Raw genomic sequence first — 17,960 nt, 5'->3', positions numbered from 1 at the left:
TTATGTTGTGAAAGAAAAAGTTTTAAGACTGCTTTATGTGTGTTTGTGGCATCATATGACAGGCACATCCAAGCTATCACCTCACTAAAATAAGGAGGCAACAAAAGAGGTCCTCGAGCATTGTTGAGAACTTTGAAGTTAACTCGAGGACAATCATCTTAAAAAAGGGGCCTCAAACTTGTTTCTTTGAAGAAGCTCAGATTATAGTAGTAGCATCACACTCTTTGGGCTTGTTTTGGGCATCATATTTAGAGAATATATCCTTGCCCTTGGAATTGACTTAGAAGGTTTCTTTGGAACATCCATTGGAGACATTTTGAAGTTGCCTTGGGAATATTTTTCAGGACTTGAAGCAAATTCTTGGAAGTGTATTGAAGGCAGTTGTAAGAGACCTTTACTGAGATTGTGCAAACCTATTAAGGACTTTCTTGGAGAATCCCATTAAAGACACACATTGATTGACTTTTTTGAGACACCCTTGAAGACCGTGATGCATAAACCATCATGAGGTGAATTGGAGAATTTGATTGGGTACCATGAAGGACAGTGGAGACACCTTCATGTGAAATGATCAAGGTTGTGATTGATAACGTAATGTGGAGACTAAGTGAAGGGATAGCTGAAGATTGACAGGGCTCGTTGGAGAAAATTTTGGGAGCCGTGAGTTACTACCAAACATATATTGACGAAGTATTGCTGTGGGTTGGAGCCCAAGAGGTTGGAGCCTCAAAAAGAAAAGATTGGTGCTGGTGGGCTCCAGTATTGCAGCAATAATGTTGCAACTCCTGGGACTCCCTTCTTTACTCTTATCAACCCGGTAGTTCGTAACAAACTTGGAAGCGACAGTGCTGTATGCACAAGTACTAGCTCTTACCGTAGCTGTCACTTGGTTAGCTGGCACAAGTCCGCTAGGAGCTTAAGTCAACTTCTATGAGCTCTAAGAATAAGCTTTCTAACTAATGGATGGAAGCTAACTCAAAGGAGGCTAATTTACTTGCAGAAAGAAACTGAAAAGCTAAAAGGAAATGCAAACCCTAGCAAACCCTAATTTCCCCAGCTAATCCTACTGATGCAGGAAAGAGGACGAAAGCTACTGAAAGAGATTCCATTGACTTATAAGAAGGTGAAATGCATGTGTCTAAGCTAATTCTATAGTAAAATATGAAAAAAACTTCTTTTTTGTCTTTTTGAGCAAAGTGTCAGAATTGTTACGCATGTGCTTTAACTGGTTTTTGACTGTGCAGAGGTGGATTGGTGAGAGGAAATGCATGCAGGAGGTTGGGAAGGTTAGAAGAGGGCCTAAGGGGTCCCTAGCACCCTTCCAAAGAGTTTCACAGAGTTTGGCTATCAAGAAACTGCTTTCGTGAGCTTCTACAGGAAGTCTGCAGGGGTTCTATAGGATGTTCTGTAATTTCTACAAGATGTTCAGAAATGGGATTTTGGAGAGTGGATGGAGAGGGAAAGGTGTAGAAGTGAGTGTGTGGGTAGGATAATGGTGTGAGGAGGTCCAAGAATTGGTGGATGGAGCTGAGGAGTGATGAGGATGGCTGGATTTGTTCGAGGAGTAGAGCAATGTTGCACAAAAATATGGAAATTAGGTCAAAGTGAGGGAACGTAGCAAATGTGAGGCAAGAATCAGAGTTAGGGGATGGAATAGATGGGATTGATGGAGAGATGGAGAGGTATTACAGGTGCTCTGCAAGTTATTTCTCAAACTGAACAAATAATGACTTGGAGAACCAATGACCTAGCTACTTTACTCTAATCTGACCTGAGTAACAACAAAGGAAATGAACAGAAGTTTATTTGCAATGAAATCATGTGAAATAGCTATGAAAACTAAGAAATCATGAACCTGAATGCGTAACCACAACTGGTATCAACTTCTGCAAATGAGAATCTACACTAATAATTGCATGATGAAGCAAAGACAGTGTTTTTGGTAGCTGCAAGGATGCCTTGGTCTCAGCTCATGGTCCCACTGAGGGAGAGGTGAGATCAGAGGTGCTTGATGGATTTTTTCTGAAGATCTTCCCTATTATTAACCTATCAACTTAATATGAACATAAAAAGCCTTTCTAATCATCAACAATGACATAGGTAACCAGCAAGATTTCAATCTACTTAACAAAAATTATTTTACAAGGACATAAAAAACAAATAACAGTACACAAAAGAAGCCTTGGCACTTGGTTTTGGCCCAACCCCAAGAGCTATAGGCTCCTAAGAAAAACTCAGAACTGATGCCAAATAAAGATGCTTTCCATTACTAAAAAATAATCATGTCACAAGAAAGTTATACAACAGTAGCTACGAAAATGAGTTGAGACAATGACAACACTATAGTGCAAAACCCAACAGTTCAAAAAGTAACCTACGAAGGCTGAAAGCCTTCATATTTATGCACTAAGAGGGTCCTCAGTAGCCCTCCTTAACTCAAGGGGCTCGACTGTTCAAACTGCCAGTAAACAGTCACTTTTCACAAAGCTGCTCCGCTGCCTTTAGGATTCGTTTTGGTGGCCTGCTGAGCTCCGAGTTGAGGGTGGAGATTTCGAGGAAGGGCCATTTGATGCAAGAGACACCCTTCCTACAAATCCTCACCCTTGTTCCTTCATGCTTGGCTGTCATCTGGCTCATAATTGCTTGGCCTTGTTCCAAAATTTGGCCAAAAAACCTGAAATAACCACGTATTAGCCTTCTTGGTAAAGTGATCACCCTCATTCATTCAAATAACATAAACATACTAAAAAAACATGCATAAACTATGAAAAATGGTGGATTGATGAAGAACTGTAGGCAAAATGAGCCCAATAAGTTACCCATTTTTGGGGCTCATCATCACCCCCCTGCTAAATGGGTTGCTCATCCTCGGAGAAACTAATCTAGCTCATCATCCTTGATAGCTTTAACTGCCTCCCTCATGTCCCAGGCCTCTGTGGTGATATCTTCTTCCCGGTCGTGAAATCCTGCTTTCCTTTCCACTTCCTCCCACTGTTTGTTTTCCTCCTCTTCCTTAACTCCTTCTAGCAATCCCAAAAGCAAGGGAGGACTGAATTTCAAGCTGATCCAATCGGCCTACAGATTTTGCATTGACTGTTTGTATAGGGGTACCCTTGCCAAAGCCTCCCTCATCCTGGTGGGAGAGTGGTATTCTCTTATCTTCAAGCTATGGGGCAGTGTGTTCCACCACCTTGTGCAGGCATGAAGGCAGTTATCCCCCAACAGTCTCTCCATGTCCTCAAAGTGGGCAATAGCTTGAGCCTGTTGCTCAATGTACTCTGGTAAATCCTGAGGGCTGTTGGCCAAGTGCTGGTGGGCGCTTATCACTGCTGAGGGATCCTCCAGCTCTGCTCTGATCATTAGTGGCTCACTGAGTTCCCTGCTCATAATATTTCGGACCTCTGCTGCTCTTTTTTCCTCATGATTCATCCAAGAGGCCATGGCCATAAGTTGGACGTCTCCTACCACAGTGTTGGGATCCCATGAATTCATATTTGGAAGGGCTAAGTTGTGCAAATAAAACTCTGATAATTTAGCCTTGTCCTTTGATGAGCTACTGTCACATAAAGCCACAAATTGATGATAATTTTGAAATGGAGTGATTCCCCTTTGGGCCAAGGTGTTAATCTGAAACTGCAACTACTGATCCTTAAGGTATGGGGTGTATGATTTGGCAGGTTTCCTACACTGCAGAGCTTCCATCACCCAACTGGCCATGCAGGCCAGTTGGGCCTCCTTTTCTTGCACCTGCTGTTTCAGAGGCTCTATCTCCTGGGCTGCTTGCAAATCCTTCTCCTGTAGTTGTCTAGTTAGTGTCTCAATTTCAGCCTGCAACCCATCTCTTCTCTGCTGTTCATCAAGGGTTTCTTTGTCTGCTGTGGGCTCCTCCTGTTGCTGTTGTTCTCCCAACATGTGGGGCCTGTCTTCCTTATACTGTCCCTGTAGCTATAGCTGCTATTTAAGCAGCTCGTTTTCTTCCTGTAGCTTGGCCCGCTGGCTGCTTTCCACATGCCGTACCATAGCCAATTCCTTTCTCGCCTCTTTGATTTGTTCCTCTAGGGGCCCTATATTTGCCACACCCTTGGACTTAGTGATCTTCATCCAAGTGTGGGTCCTCACTCTCTCTTCTTCTAGTGCAAGGAAAAGTGGCACCGTGAATTTTTGGGGAATGATATTTCCGGCCTCTAACAAGTTATAGTAGGAGCCCAAGCTGGGCTGGGGGCTTGGTTCCACAATGTTCTCCACCTTTTCTTCCTCCTGCGATGATTTAGCTGCCTTTCCTTCCAATTCTTCGGTCTCCTTTAGCCTAGCTAGCGTTTCCTGTAGAACGGTCTTAGCATCCTGTAGAGAGGTATTTGTGTCCAACATTTTCATCCTTTCTCTCCAGGTGGATGTCTTCGGGCTTCCCTGTTCATAGGTGATGGATGCCTTTGAAGGCGACCTTTCCTTTTGTTTAGCTGGGGTGTCCAAAATCGTAATTGGCTCCTTTGACTGTGGTTGGGGTCTGCCAGTTTTTATCCGCATGCTCCTTCTTGCCTTAAAATACATGGAAGGCTCCCTTTTTCACTTCCCTTTTTGCTTTGGAGATGTGCTAAAGGCAGCCAGCACAGCTGCTGCCTCCCTGGCCAAAATCTCATGTGGTTTCTCCTTTTGCTACTCCATTTCCATTCTTCCTGTAGAAAGTCCTGTGTCCACTGTTTTCATGCTTCCTGTAGAAACTGTTTTCATGCTTCCTGTAGAAACTGTTCCAACTGTTTCGGTTTGCTTGGCTGGATGTGTCTTTCATTTTAATTTCTGTGTGGTTGCCTTGGTTATGCCCTCCTTTGTTTGGACTTTTTCAGTCCTCTCTGCTCTACTCTGTAATCGTTTCTCCCTGGGTGTTTGTGCCATTGTTCCTCCCACAGTTTTAGGCTCAGCAACTTGGCCTTTCCCTCGTTTCTCTTCTTGTTCTTTCTGTGGTGGTCTGTCCTGTGTTTCTTTACCACTGGCTTTCTCTCTTGCCTCAGTGTGTTCCCTTTCTTCACTGCTGGATGAGGTGAGTTCCTCAGCCAGAATTCGAATATCGTCATCTCTGGTCATGTTGCGGAAAATCTCCCAGGAGAGGGGGACAGTGTAGGTGTGGAGGGCATCTTCCACTAAAATCTTGATGAGCCCATGATGGGCTAGCTGATCTGGTGTCCCTTCCTTCAATTTTGTGCCACACTCAATTAATGATTGCAGGAGAAAATAGGGGATGCTTAACTTCTGTTCTGGAGGTAAATCCATCCCATGTTTGAGTTCACTTAGCAACCGAAAATGATAGCCGTAGACAATACTGAACCGCCCCTCACAGGTAATGTATTTCATGATCTGGAAACTGACTTCGCTCCAAAAAGGATGTAGGCTGGCTCTCCGGACCCCGTTCTTGTCTTCTGCAAACTGTTCCTCTAGTAGGAAGAATTCTTTCTTGGCTTTTTGGCCCAATGCCCTCTCCTCTTTGCTCCAGGGTATCCCTAATGGCAGATCAGTAACTCGACTAATGAGTTATGGGGTAAGCTTTAGGGTCAACCCTCTGAAATTCATAGTGGCCAGTGTCTTTGATTTAGGTTGCAGGGAAATTAAGAACTCCTCCGTTATCTCATCGTCATGACCCTGAATTTTGTCACAAAAGGTCATCCAATTGGCACGGGTGAAGAGGTTTACCACCTTGGGATGTTCACGCAATTTTCCGGAATCTGAGGGTTCCTTCCTGATAAACCCCCCTGGCATGGTGAGAGTGCTTTGTTTTATAGCTCTGAGGAGAGAGTGACTACTGTTTTATGGTTTCCTCCTTTGAACTTCAAGACAATATCTCTCAGGTGTTTATATTTTACTTTGCACCAATTCCCTGGTTCTAATGCTTTTGCTGCCCAAAACTTGACTATCCATGTATAAAAGGAAGAAGTAGGTTTCCTCAGACAAAGTGCAGAGCTCAATTTTCATCCCTAGCATACATACAACCATGTAAAATTCACATCCTTCATACACAGGTTAGCCCTGATAGTGCTTTATCTTTTCTACAGGAGGAATTTTCTTAACAGGAACTGTGGAGGAGAATTTGGACACAGAACCAACGAAGGAATTCCGTGTAACACACAAGTAAACTACTATTTTCGACTCACAGGCAGACTTGTCTCTAACCCTCCAATTCAAGACAGCTTAATTCACCATTTTTTTGAAATATACCATGCATGGAAGAGTGTTTTTGAGCCTACCTCTCTCGGAACTCCAAAATTGACGAAGACAAATCCATGCTTCTCTGCTCCAGAAGGCTATGCCGTATTTCCTGTAGAGCTTCTTCTTGTAGAACTCTTGCCGGCTTTGGTAGGATGTCACTGCACTTCTGAACGAGCCTGGTACGTGGGAGAATTTTGAAACATGCCGAAAAACTTGGTGGAGGATGACGGGTTAATAGATTTTGGAAGCAGAGGACACGTACTTCGGCTGAGAACGGTTGCAAGCGAAAATAAACAACAGTTAACGTGAGTCTTCAGCCGAGCATTTTTGAACTACAACGTAATTCATGGCGAGGGGGTGAGGTGGCCGGGCCAAACCGTTAGCCAACGTCACGACCATCATTCCTTTGCGTGTCCCTGACCGGCATTACCTCTCCTCTGTCATTAACCACCGCCACCACTGCCAGTCCCGTCGATTTTCCCCGACTGGACACTCCACACGTGTCGGCTGCATGTCTCGTTGGAAAATTCGAACGTAACCGAGCTTGTTTGGATCCCACGAAGCTATGTGACTGGTTGTGGGTGGCCAGTTGACTGGCCACTGAATTCGTTCAATCCGAACCATTTTCATAGACATGCAGTTTTCGAAATATAGTTTATGCAATTTGACAAATGAGGTTAGACACTTACCTGTGTGGCCATGGACATGTTATGCAGGCTTCGGGACTTGGAACGACTACTTCGCTTGCTGTTGCCTCGTGCACAGGTGCTAGAACCCATTCTTTCATTTGTTGATGCGGTATGCACGGCTTTGGAACCCGATCCTTCAGTTGGCAACGCTGCATGCACAGGTTCTGTTTGGTTTCAGCTGTCGAGGATGTCTTCATGTCTAGGAGGAGCCTTTTCACATGTTTCCTTTTGTTGGTTTCGGCTGCCCCTACCTCCAGAGTATGTCTTCTAGAGGGATTAGCTGCTACAGGATTCTTGTAGGATGTCCTGTAGTTGCTTCTCCTCCTGGGATGCAGGGTAAACGAGCAGGGCTATATTCGCTGATGAAGAGTCTAGATGGAGCTTGAACAGGTAGAGTGTGCGGGCCTTTGCTTCTTGATTTGTCACTTGAAAATTTTTTCTGTCCATTTGAAGAAAACATGGTTTCTTGTATGACTGTGTAGGAACACATAACCAGGTGGGTGCAATGGAGGTGGAAAGAGATGAAACAGGGGTGACATATGGTGATGGATGGAATAGAGGGGTGGCTGCAAGCCTAACCAACAGATTCCAAGCTCCAGATCCCTTTCCAAAATCGAATTTGGCCCGCCTGAAGGTTCTACAGGATGTTTCCTACAGAAATATAGAACTTCTTGTAGAAAGCCCAAAACTTCCTGTAGAAAGCCCAGAACTTCCTGTAGGAGGTGGAATTTCGACCCGAATGTGATCGAATCTTAGGAAAGGAGAGTGGCTAAGGAGGGAGTGTCTGTAAGGATGTCTTGTAGCCTGGTACGGACCCTTGTCCTCGTTTTGCATGACCTTCTTTACCTGCAATGTATTCCCTGCAACCTGCAATAATTTTACAGAGATTAGGCTTGTTTCTTTTTTCTTTTTTCTTTTCTCTTTTTTCTTCCCTTTTTTTTTTTTTTGAGAGAGAGACAGTTGGGGCGCCTCCATGAGGTTTTCACCCCCACTATCTGCCCTGGGCGCCTCGAAGAGATTTTCACCCAAGGATCTTTTTTTATTCCAATTCTTTATTTTTTTGAGAGATAGCTGGGGCGCCTCCATGAGGTTTTCACCCTCACTGTCTGCCCTGGGTGCCTCAGAGAGATTTTCACCCAAGGATCTTTTTATTCCTGTTTTTTTTTTTTTTGATGATCAAGGTGTCGGTGGAATAGAGGCAGAGCCCTGCTCCACTACCAGCATTGATTTTTCCAAAGTTTCAATGAACTCCTGCCTCGAAAGGGGTTTCCTGTAGATTCTCAATCGATGCCCATTGACAAGCATGGGGATGGCTTCTTCATCAATGGTCCTAATAAGGACTGAACCATTGTCATTGCATTCCACTATATATGGTCCTAACCATCTTGTCCTCAGCTTTCCTTTGAAATCCTTGTATCTTGAGTCATACAGCAACGCCCAATCTCCCGGCTGGAATTGCTTTTCATTAAGGTGCCGGTCATGCCATATATTCCTCTAGAGTTGAACTATTTCTGAGTGGAGGAGGGCCTGCATTCTCTGTTCATCTAATCCGTTCAGTTGCAGTAATATTTCACGTTGAGCATGGCTGAGATCTAAGCCCAGCTGCACTGCCACCCTCAATGTGTTGTACTCGAACTCTATGGACAGCAAATCTTTCTTCCCGTAGACCAGCTCATAAGGTGTGAAACCTGTTGTAGTCTTTCAAGTGGTGTTGTAGGCCCAGGTGGCCTCAACCAGGCGATTTTCCCAATCCTTTCTGCTGCTACTCACCACCTTAGCCAAAATCCCTTCCAATGCTCTATTAATGACTTCCACCTGCCCATTTGCTTGTGGATGATATGGGGTGGAAGTTCTGTGCTTGATCTTGTGATGAGCGAGCAGGTCTTCAATCAAGTTAGAGGTGAACTGGCTTCCTTGATCGGTGACTAACTCTCTTGGGTAGCCAAACTTGTAGAAGATATTTTCCCTTAAAAACTCAGCCACCTTTTCTTTTGTCGCTGCTTTGATTGCCTTTGTTTCTGCCCACTTTGTCAGGTAGTCGGTGCACACAATGATGTAAGACCTTTGCTTTGAAGGAGGGTTGATAGGACCCACAAAATCCATGCCCCACTTCTCAAATGGCTCGAAGGTCACTTGAGGTTGGAGGGGAATTTCATCCCTTGGAGTTGGTTTCCCCATCCTCTGACATTGGTCACACTGGCTGATGTATCTTCTGACATCTTGATGAAGAGTAGGCCAATAGTAGCTTGCCTGTAGAATTTTGAAGGCAGTCCTTTTTGCTGCAAAGTGGCCTCCATAGGGCCCATCGTGACAGGTTAGGAGGATGTCAAAGACTTCCTCTTCCCTAAAACAACGCCTCAAGATCTGATCTGGGCCAAGTTTGAACAGGTTTCCCCCGATCCAAGTGAATGGGGCACTCTTCCTCACAATTCTGCTCTTCTCCTTTGAGGATAGATGCAAAGGGAACTGTGCTGAGACCAAGTAATTTGCTATATTATCAAACCATGGAGAGAGTACTGAGATAGCAAACAGGTGTTCATCTGGCATATGGTCATCCACTGTCCCTTCTTCACCTGTAGGAAAATCCAATCTAGACAAGAAGTCAACAACAACATTTTCCTTACTTGGCTTGTCAACAATAGTCAAATCAAATTGTTGCAACAAAAGTAACCATCTAATGATATGAGCATTTACGTCAGGCTTATTCATTAAATATCTAATCGCAACATGATCAGTGTGTACGAATGTTTGATAACCAGTGATGTAGTGTCTGAACCTGTTTAGGGAATGGACTATGGCCAGGAACTCTTTCTCAGTTACAGTATAGTTCATTTCTGCCTTGGACAGGTTTTTGCTGATGAAGTATATGGCATATGGTAGTTTCTCCTCAACTTGTCCTAAGGCTACCCCTATGGCTTTGTTCGAGGCATAAGTGTGGATGTGGAAAGGTAGGGCCCAGTTTGGACCTCTCAAGATCGGGGCGGACAACAACTTATCTTTCAACTCATCCAGAGCCCCTTGATAGTCGTCAGTCCATTTAAACTCAACATCTTTCCCTAAGAGGCAAAACAATGGCGAGGCTAGCTTACTGAAATCTTTAATGAATCTTCTATAATATCCTGCTAAGCCTAGGAAACTTCGAACATCTCTTACCTTTTGAGGAGGTGGGACCTTCTGGATGATAGCAATCTTGTTAGGATCCACCTGTAATCCTTGCTGAGAAATTGTATGACCTAGCACAGTCCCTTCAGTCATCAGGAATTCGCATTTTTCAGGATTGAGGGACAGGTTCATCTCAATACACTTGGTTAGAAATTTTCCCAGGTTAGTCAAGGCTTCTTGGAAGTTGGACTCATAGGGAGTAAATTCATCCATATAGATTTCTACTGAATCGTGGACCAACTCAGAAAATATGCTCAGTACTGCTCTCTAGAAAGTAGCAGGAGCATTGCATAGCCCAAAGGGAAGGACTCGGTAGGCAAAGGTACACCATGGACAAGTGAAGGTGGTCTTATCTTGGTCCTCTGGGCTGATTTGGATCTGATTATTCCCACTGAACCCATCTAGGAAAGAGAAGAACTTCTTCCCCGCCAATCCATCCAACACTTGATCTATGAAAGGCAAAGGGAAATGGTCTTTCTTGGTGGCTTTGTTAAGTTCTCGGTAATTTACACAGATTCTCCACTTCCCATTTTTCTTGGGTACAAGCACTAGAGGTGAGACCCACTCACTGTCGAAGATGGGGTAGATGAATCCTGCATCCAACAATTTTTGCAATTCTTCTTTGACGATGTCTTTAAGGGCTGGATTCATTCTCCTCTGAGGCTGCCTAACTAGTTTACAATCTTCTTTAATGTAAATGTGATGGGTACAGACCGAAGGGTGGACTCCTTTCATCTCCTTATAGCTCCAAGCGAAAGCATCCAGATGATTGTTCAGTAAGCTACATAGCTCCTTCTCCTGGGAGATAGACAGGGAGGAGCTGATATTTAAGGTTCTTTCGGGACCAAATTCCACATTATTAACTCTGGGAGAGGTCAGATCAGTCACATAGAGGTCCACTAAAGCGCTGGCTTGGGTACCTTCCACCAACTCCTCCAAGGACAGTGCACTGGGAGGTGGATTTTGAATCAAATTCTCAATCAAGTCATCCTCGGTTTGAGGGCCTCCCCTGGTGGTTTCTACTATGCACAATGGTACAAAGTAGACCTCATCCTCATCTCCCTCTTCCAACCAGAGTGGTAATTCATGTTCTAGCAGAGGTTGGGCAGGAGGGTATAGGACTAGCTATTTGGACATAGGCCCATTCTTGATGGTCATGCTTCCAGCTCGACAAATGATGTAAGCATCCGCAATAGCTAACCAAGGCCTTCTTAAAATGAGGGGGTATCCAGTGAGCTTTGCCTTTGGTTGAAGGACCAAGAAGTCCATAGGGTACTCCCAAGAGTCAACAGAGACCAGGACATCTTCCACAATCCCTTCGAGAGTCATGGTGGAGTGGTCTGCTAACTGTAGTACTGTCGAGGTCTTCCTTAAGGAACTCTGAAGGTTGAGTTTAAGCATAGTGTCCCTGGTCATCACATTAATGGTAGCCCCTAGATCAATCAAGGTATGGGGGATTATGGTGCCATTGATGTGGACATCAACTATAGGACTCCCAGGGTCCAAATACTTTGGACAGTTTACTTGCCCCAACATTAGATCGGACAGTTGTCCTATGACATTGATAGTCGTGGCATCTCTCTTTCGCCTGCCTGGGTGCCTGAAACACTTCTCCTTGATCAATTTGTTGTATATTGGTACATCTTTTATGGCCTGGAGAAGTGGTATTTTCACACACAACTGTTTAAGTTCTCCTAGAAGTTCAGACTCCTCTGGGTTTGGTTGTGTGGTTACTGTTAGTTGCTTAGGAAAGGGTGGAATGGCTTTGGGTTCACTTTCCTGTTTCTCTTCCTCGTCCTCTGGGGAGGAGGTTGGCGATCTAGAAGGACCTTCCCAGATCATAGGTTGATCTCCTGGATCTCCACAGCATAGGTAGGGCATGTTGTCTCCCCAGTGTATACCTGCTAGGCCTGTCTGTTTTTGGGGTTCAGGTTTGGTTGAGCAGGCATCTGGGGTTGTCTTGGAGGAGCAGGAGGTAATGGTTGTGGCTGAGCCGGTGGTGGAGGCAGAATGGCGGGAGGAGAGTTGTATTGAGGCCTCCACCCCAGTGCAGGTGCATTCCACTGAGGTTGTGGCTAGACATGTGAGTGAAACGAATGAGCAGTGGGTTGAGTATGGTATTGAGATGGATAAGACCACGGAGGAGGTGCGGACCAGGAAGGTTGAGCAGGGGGGCCCCATGAAGGTATGTGAGTAGATTGGTTGGGGCTATAATAAGCTTGGGGTGTCCCTTGCATCCCCTGCTGGTAAGGCCTGGGCCCATGTGGCCTCCTTTGGTTGAGGAAGTAGAGAGGTTCAGTGGTTGCCTCAGTCCCTTGGTACATGGCTTTAAATCCGGGTAAGGTTGGGCATTGGTTTGTGGGGTGGTCTTCCTCACAAATGAAACATACCTCTACTGAGTGCAATGGAAACTCATTCTTAGGGTGCTTCCTTGTACATCTGGGACAGAAAATGGCCAAAGCCCTCTCAGCGTCCTCTTTCTTTTGTTGGATTCGGAAAGTATCAAGTTGCATGGCAATGGCCTGTCTCATCTCACTTTTGAGGTCTTCCATCTGATTAGCAAACTCATGCTTGGAGAAGGCGGCACTAGCTGAAAGCGGATTCCCCCTACCTCTTTTCCGGGCTGCCCTAGAATGGTTTCTAAACACAGTCTTTATGTCCTCATAAGGTAGTTGGTAGATGTTCCCCCCAGCTAGCAAATGAAGGGTATCTAGAAGGTCTTCAGGGACTCCTCGAAGCAGAACCAGCTTCAGAGATTCAGGGTCAAGTGTGCACCTGGCCCATCTACAACTAAGTTGGAACCTTTCCTCGTAGTCTTCTAAAGACTCATCATTTCCCATGGTCATCTGGAAGATTTCTCCCTTTGTTTCCTTGGACCTACAGTAGTCCCGGTATTTGTTGTTAAAGGCTTGCTGCATCTGAGCCCAAGTGGTGATACTGTTTCCAGGTAACCCCATGAACCAGCGTAGTGTTGCATCCTTGAGGGTAGAAGGAAAGAGTTTCAAATTTTTCTCGTCCTCATCATAGTCATAAGTTCGACAAAGGACAGAAAAATCAAACAGGAAGGTATCAGGGTCTTCAGTAGTCAATCCATGGAAGTGAGGTAAGGCTGAGGGACTTATTTTTTTCATTTTCATGTCCACATTGGTCTCTCGGATGGGGAAGGCACCTTCTATTCTCTCATCATCTTCTCTACCGTTTCTGTTTTCAGCCATGGTCTCAAAAGGAATGTTTTCTTGCTCTTCTTCTGTTATAGGATCTTCGTATATCTCAGGAGGTTCACCTATAGGTTCTTCTGGATCACTGCCACCAAAGAAGAGATAAGGGTGACTCAATGATGTGGTGGGGGTGTTGGGTAGGAATTTTCCGATATTATCTCTGTTCCTACGAGGCATGAAAAGATTTTTGGTTGCTTTTGCTTTTTTCTAATTGTACCTGCAAAACTGAAATGGATGGAATTGCAACTAACTAAAATCTATCTTGCGGAAATGAAAATGCGAAATTGAAATGAAAGCAGGAAAGGACTAATCTATTTTGCTGAAATGAAACTGTGGAATTGAAATGCTAATCTACGCTTGTAGAATTGAAATTCTAATCTAAGCTTGTAGAATTGAAATGCTAATCTACGCTTGCAGAATTGAAATTGCAGAATTGAAATCTAATGAAAGCAAGAAATGTCTAATCTACTTTTGCGGAAATGAAATTGCAGAATGGAAATGAAATAAACTACTTAGCAGAAGGTTGGAGTAGAAAAATAGAAGAAAAGCAGCAATCACAAATACTCTGACGCTTCCCCGGCAACGGCGCCAAAAAGATGGTGGGCTCCAATATTGCAGCAATAATTTTTCAACTCCTGGGACTCCCTTCTTTACTCTTATCAACCCGATAGTTCGTAACAAACTTGGAAGCGACGGTGCTGTATGCACAAGTACTAGCTCTTGCCGCAGCTGTCACTTGGTTAGCTGGCACAAGTCCACTAGGAGCTTAAGCCAAATTCTATGAGCTCTGAGAAGAAGCTTTCTAACTGATGGATGGAAGCTAACTCAAAGGAGGCTAATCTACTTGCAGAAAAAAACTGAAAAGCTAAAAGGAAATGCAAACCTTAGAAAACCCTAATTTCCATAGCTAATCCTACTGATGCAGGAAAGAGGACGAAAGCTACTGAAAGAGATGCCATTGACTTCTAAGAAGGTGAAAGGCATGTGTCTAAGCTACTTCTACAATAAAATCTGAAAAAAACTTCCTTTTTGTCTTTTTGAGCAAAGTGTCAGAATTGTTACGCATGTGCTTTAACTGGTTTTTGACTGTGCAGAGGTGGATTGGTGAGAGGAAATGCATGCAGGAGGTTGGGAAGGTTAGAAGAGGTCCTAAGGGGTCCCTAGCACCCTTCCAGAGAGTTTCACAAAGTTTGGCTATCAAGAAACCACTTTCGTGAGCTTCTACAGGAAGTCTGCAGGGGTTTTACAGGATGTTTTGTAATTTCTACAGGATGTTCAAAAATGGGATTTTGGAGAGTGGATGGAGAGAGAAAGGTGTAGAAGTGAGTGTGTGGGTAGGATAAGGGTGTGAGGAGGTCCAGGACTTGGTGGATGGAGCTGAGGAGTGATGAGGATGGCTGGATTTGTTCAAGGAGGAGTAGAGCAATGTTGCACAAAAATATGGAAATTAGGTCAAAGTGAGGGAACGTAGCAAATGTGAGGCAAGAATCAGAGTTATGGGATGGAACAGATGGGATTGATGGAGTACAAGTAGATGGAGAGGTATTATAGGCGCTCTGCAAGTTATTTCTCAAACTGAACAAACAATGACTTGGAAAACCAATGACCTAGCTACTTTACTCTAATCTGACCTGAGTAACAGCAAAGGAAATGAAAAGAAGTTTATTTGCAATGAAATCACGTGAAATAGCTATGCAAACTAAGCAATCATGAACCTGAATGCGTAACCACAATTGGTATCAACTTTTGCAAATGAGAATCTACACTAATAATTGCATGATGAAGCAAAGATAGTGTTTTTGGTCGCTGCAAGGACACCTTGGTCTCAGCTCATGGTCCCACTGAGGGAGAGGTGAGATCAGAGGTTCTTGATGGCATTTTTCTGAAGATCTTCCCTGTTATTAACCTATCAACTTAATATGAACATAAAAATCCTTTCTAATCATCAACAATGACCTAGGTAACCAGCAAGATTTCAATCTACTTAACAAATTTTTTTTTACAAGGACATAAAAAACAAATAACAGTACACAAAGGAAGCCTTGGCACTTGGTTTGGGCCCAACCCCAAGAGCTATAGGCTCCTAAGAAAAACTCAGAACTGATGCCAAATAAAGTTGCTTTCCATTACTAAAAAATAATCATGTCACAAGAAAGTTATACAGCAGTAGCTACGAAAATGAGCTGAGACAATGACAGGAGTATAGTGCAATACCAAATAGTTCAAAAAGTAACCTACGAAGGTTGAAAGCCTTCCTATTTATGCACTACGAGGGTCCTCAGAAGCCCTCCTTAACTCAAGGGGCTCGATTGTTCAAACTGCCAGTAAACAGTCACTTTTCACAAAGCTGCTCGGCTGCCTTTAGGATTCGTTTTGGTGGCCTGCTAAGCTCCGAGTTGAGGGTGGAGATTTCGAGGAAGGGCCATTTGAAGCAAGAGACACCCTTCCTACAAATCCTCACCCTTGTTCCTTCATGCTTGGCTGTCATCTGGCTCATAATTGCTTGGCCTTGTTCCAAAATTTGTCCAAAAAACCTGAAATAACCACGTATTAGCCTTCTTGGTAAAGTGACCACCCTCATTCATTCAAATAACATAAACATACTCAAAAAACATGCATAAACTATGAAAAATGGTGGATTGATGAAGAACAATAGGCAAAATGAGCCCAATAAGTTACCCATTTTTGGGGCTCATCAGGTGCCTTGAAGGATAGGGTTGGAGCCCTAGAGGATAGGTGTCCTCAAGTAGACCAGGTTGGTGCCTGTACCAGAGATAGGGTTGGAACCTTAGAGGATTGGTGTCCTCAAGAAACTAGGTTGGAGCTTGTACCAGAGAAGGGTTGGTGCCCTAGGGGTTGGAGCCTCTAAACAAAAGGTTGATGCCTTGAGAAGATAGGGTTGGTTCCGTAGAGGTTGAAGCCTCACTAAAGTCCAAGTTGGTTCTTGGCAACAGGTTGGATCCTGGGAGATTGAAGATTGGTGTCTTCATTTAGGATTGGAGCTCTATATACTTTGTACTTGATTCACTGTGAAAAAGAAATTAATAAAAGAAATTATTCTTATTGTTCATTTTGTGTTCTAAATATAAATGATATAAATGGTAAAAGTAACAATTGAAAAGAAATACTGATTCACCCCCCTCTCAGCATTTCCAACAAATCCTTCTTGGAGGACGAATTTTTGGAGCATGGAATGAGTTTTGATGTTTGAATAATTTTCATATGTCTTGGAGATTCTTGATGGCAAGTTTTTGGATGTTTGGATATATTATTATACATGTAAGTACATTTTAATGCTCTTATTTCTTTCTAATTTTTTACATACATTATTGTTGGGATTTCACTATACTATTTGCTGCATCTCTTATGCAAATTTGTGGAAATTTTGTTTTTGGATAGTGAATTCTTCATGTATGACCATGTATAATGAATGAATGTTCCTAGGGATGTTTCATTACTTAAATTCATCTTGATAATCCATTTATCTTACAAACGAAGTATAAAGTCTTTGAAGCTGCTTTTGCTGCTACCCTAGTCATAATTCTACTTGAATCCATTTATCCCCAAAGAATTAGGCACTAGTCCACCCAAAGGTAATCATCTTAAACCTCTATCATCCAACCCCCTCTCCTTCTTCTAATCCTAGCCCATTAGGTATCCTACGGCATCATTTATCTTGCAAACCACCCATAAAAAAAGTTCGATCTCTTGGCCCCTACTATGATGTTGTGTCTCCTAGGTGCCCTCAAATTTTAAAGAAATTCCAATAGTGGGATTTTGAGATATCTCAAGACCTGACCGCGAGATTGAATCTTGCCCTTGGTTTCCTTAGGTTAGAAGCCTCATTGGGACCCTCACATTGTCTTACATTAAAAATTATTTCTTTGGTCCCTTTACCTTTCCAGAATGGGTTAAGCATATCTTTAGTAGCCAAAACCTATCCCCTTGACCTACCCCTCGGGTTCACTTGGCCCCGTGTGGTCCCATACATTTTCAAGGGAAATTCTTCAAGGATCACTAGGAATCAAAGCTTTCAAAAAAATTTCAAGGCCTAGGAACCTCCATTATAAGACACATACCCTAAAACTAACCCTTGAAATTCCCCTTAAGCCCTTCCTTGAGAGCTTTAAACCTCACGTCCAAAGAAAGCAAGCCACATATTTGAGCCTCTCTTATGAATAGGCTTCTAAGATGACCCCTCACCCTATCATTGGCCTATCTATTTAGTGATCCTCATCATAACGGGTCTCCTCCCATCAATTAAAGTACATAAAGAGTAGGAAGTCTTATATGAGGTGGTGATGGGCTATTGCTCCATTTTTTGCCCTTATCCTAGTTATATCCCTTCTGAGATCCCTTCTGGGGCCCCTACTAGTTTGAGCGGTAGCAAAACCTAGCCTTATATTTTTCAGCATTCCCATCAACTCCGTGTTTGATTTTGTAAATCCATTTAGAGATGACCACAAACTTGTCCTTGGGTCTAGACACCACGTCTCAGATATCATTCTTCATGATCAATTCATATTCCTCATTCATCGCATCCTTCCATACTTGGTGTTTTACAACTTCTTCAAACATGCATGGTTCAACTTGAACGATAGTACTCATAGTAGCCAAATACCCTTGATACCTATTTTATTTCTTACATTTGTGAAATTTCCCTCTTGGAGCAATATGTATTTGAACATCTTTGAGA

This window comes from Pinus tabuliformis, chromosome 2_2, assembly GCF_031772625.1.
Source record: "Pinus tabuliformis cultivar Carrire ecotype Pingquan chromosome 2_2, CPIR1, whole genome shotgun sequence".
Taxonomy (NCBI): domain Eukaryota; kingdom Viridiplantae; phylum Streptophyta; class Pinopsida; order Pinales; family Pinaceae; genus Pinus; species Pinus tabuliformis.
This window is presented reverse-complemented; position numbering follows the sequence as displayed.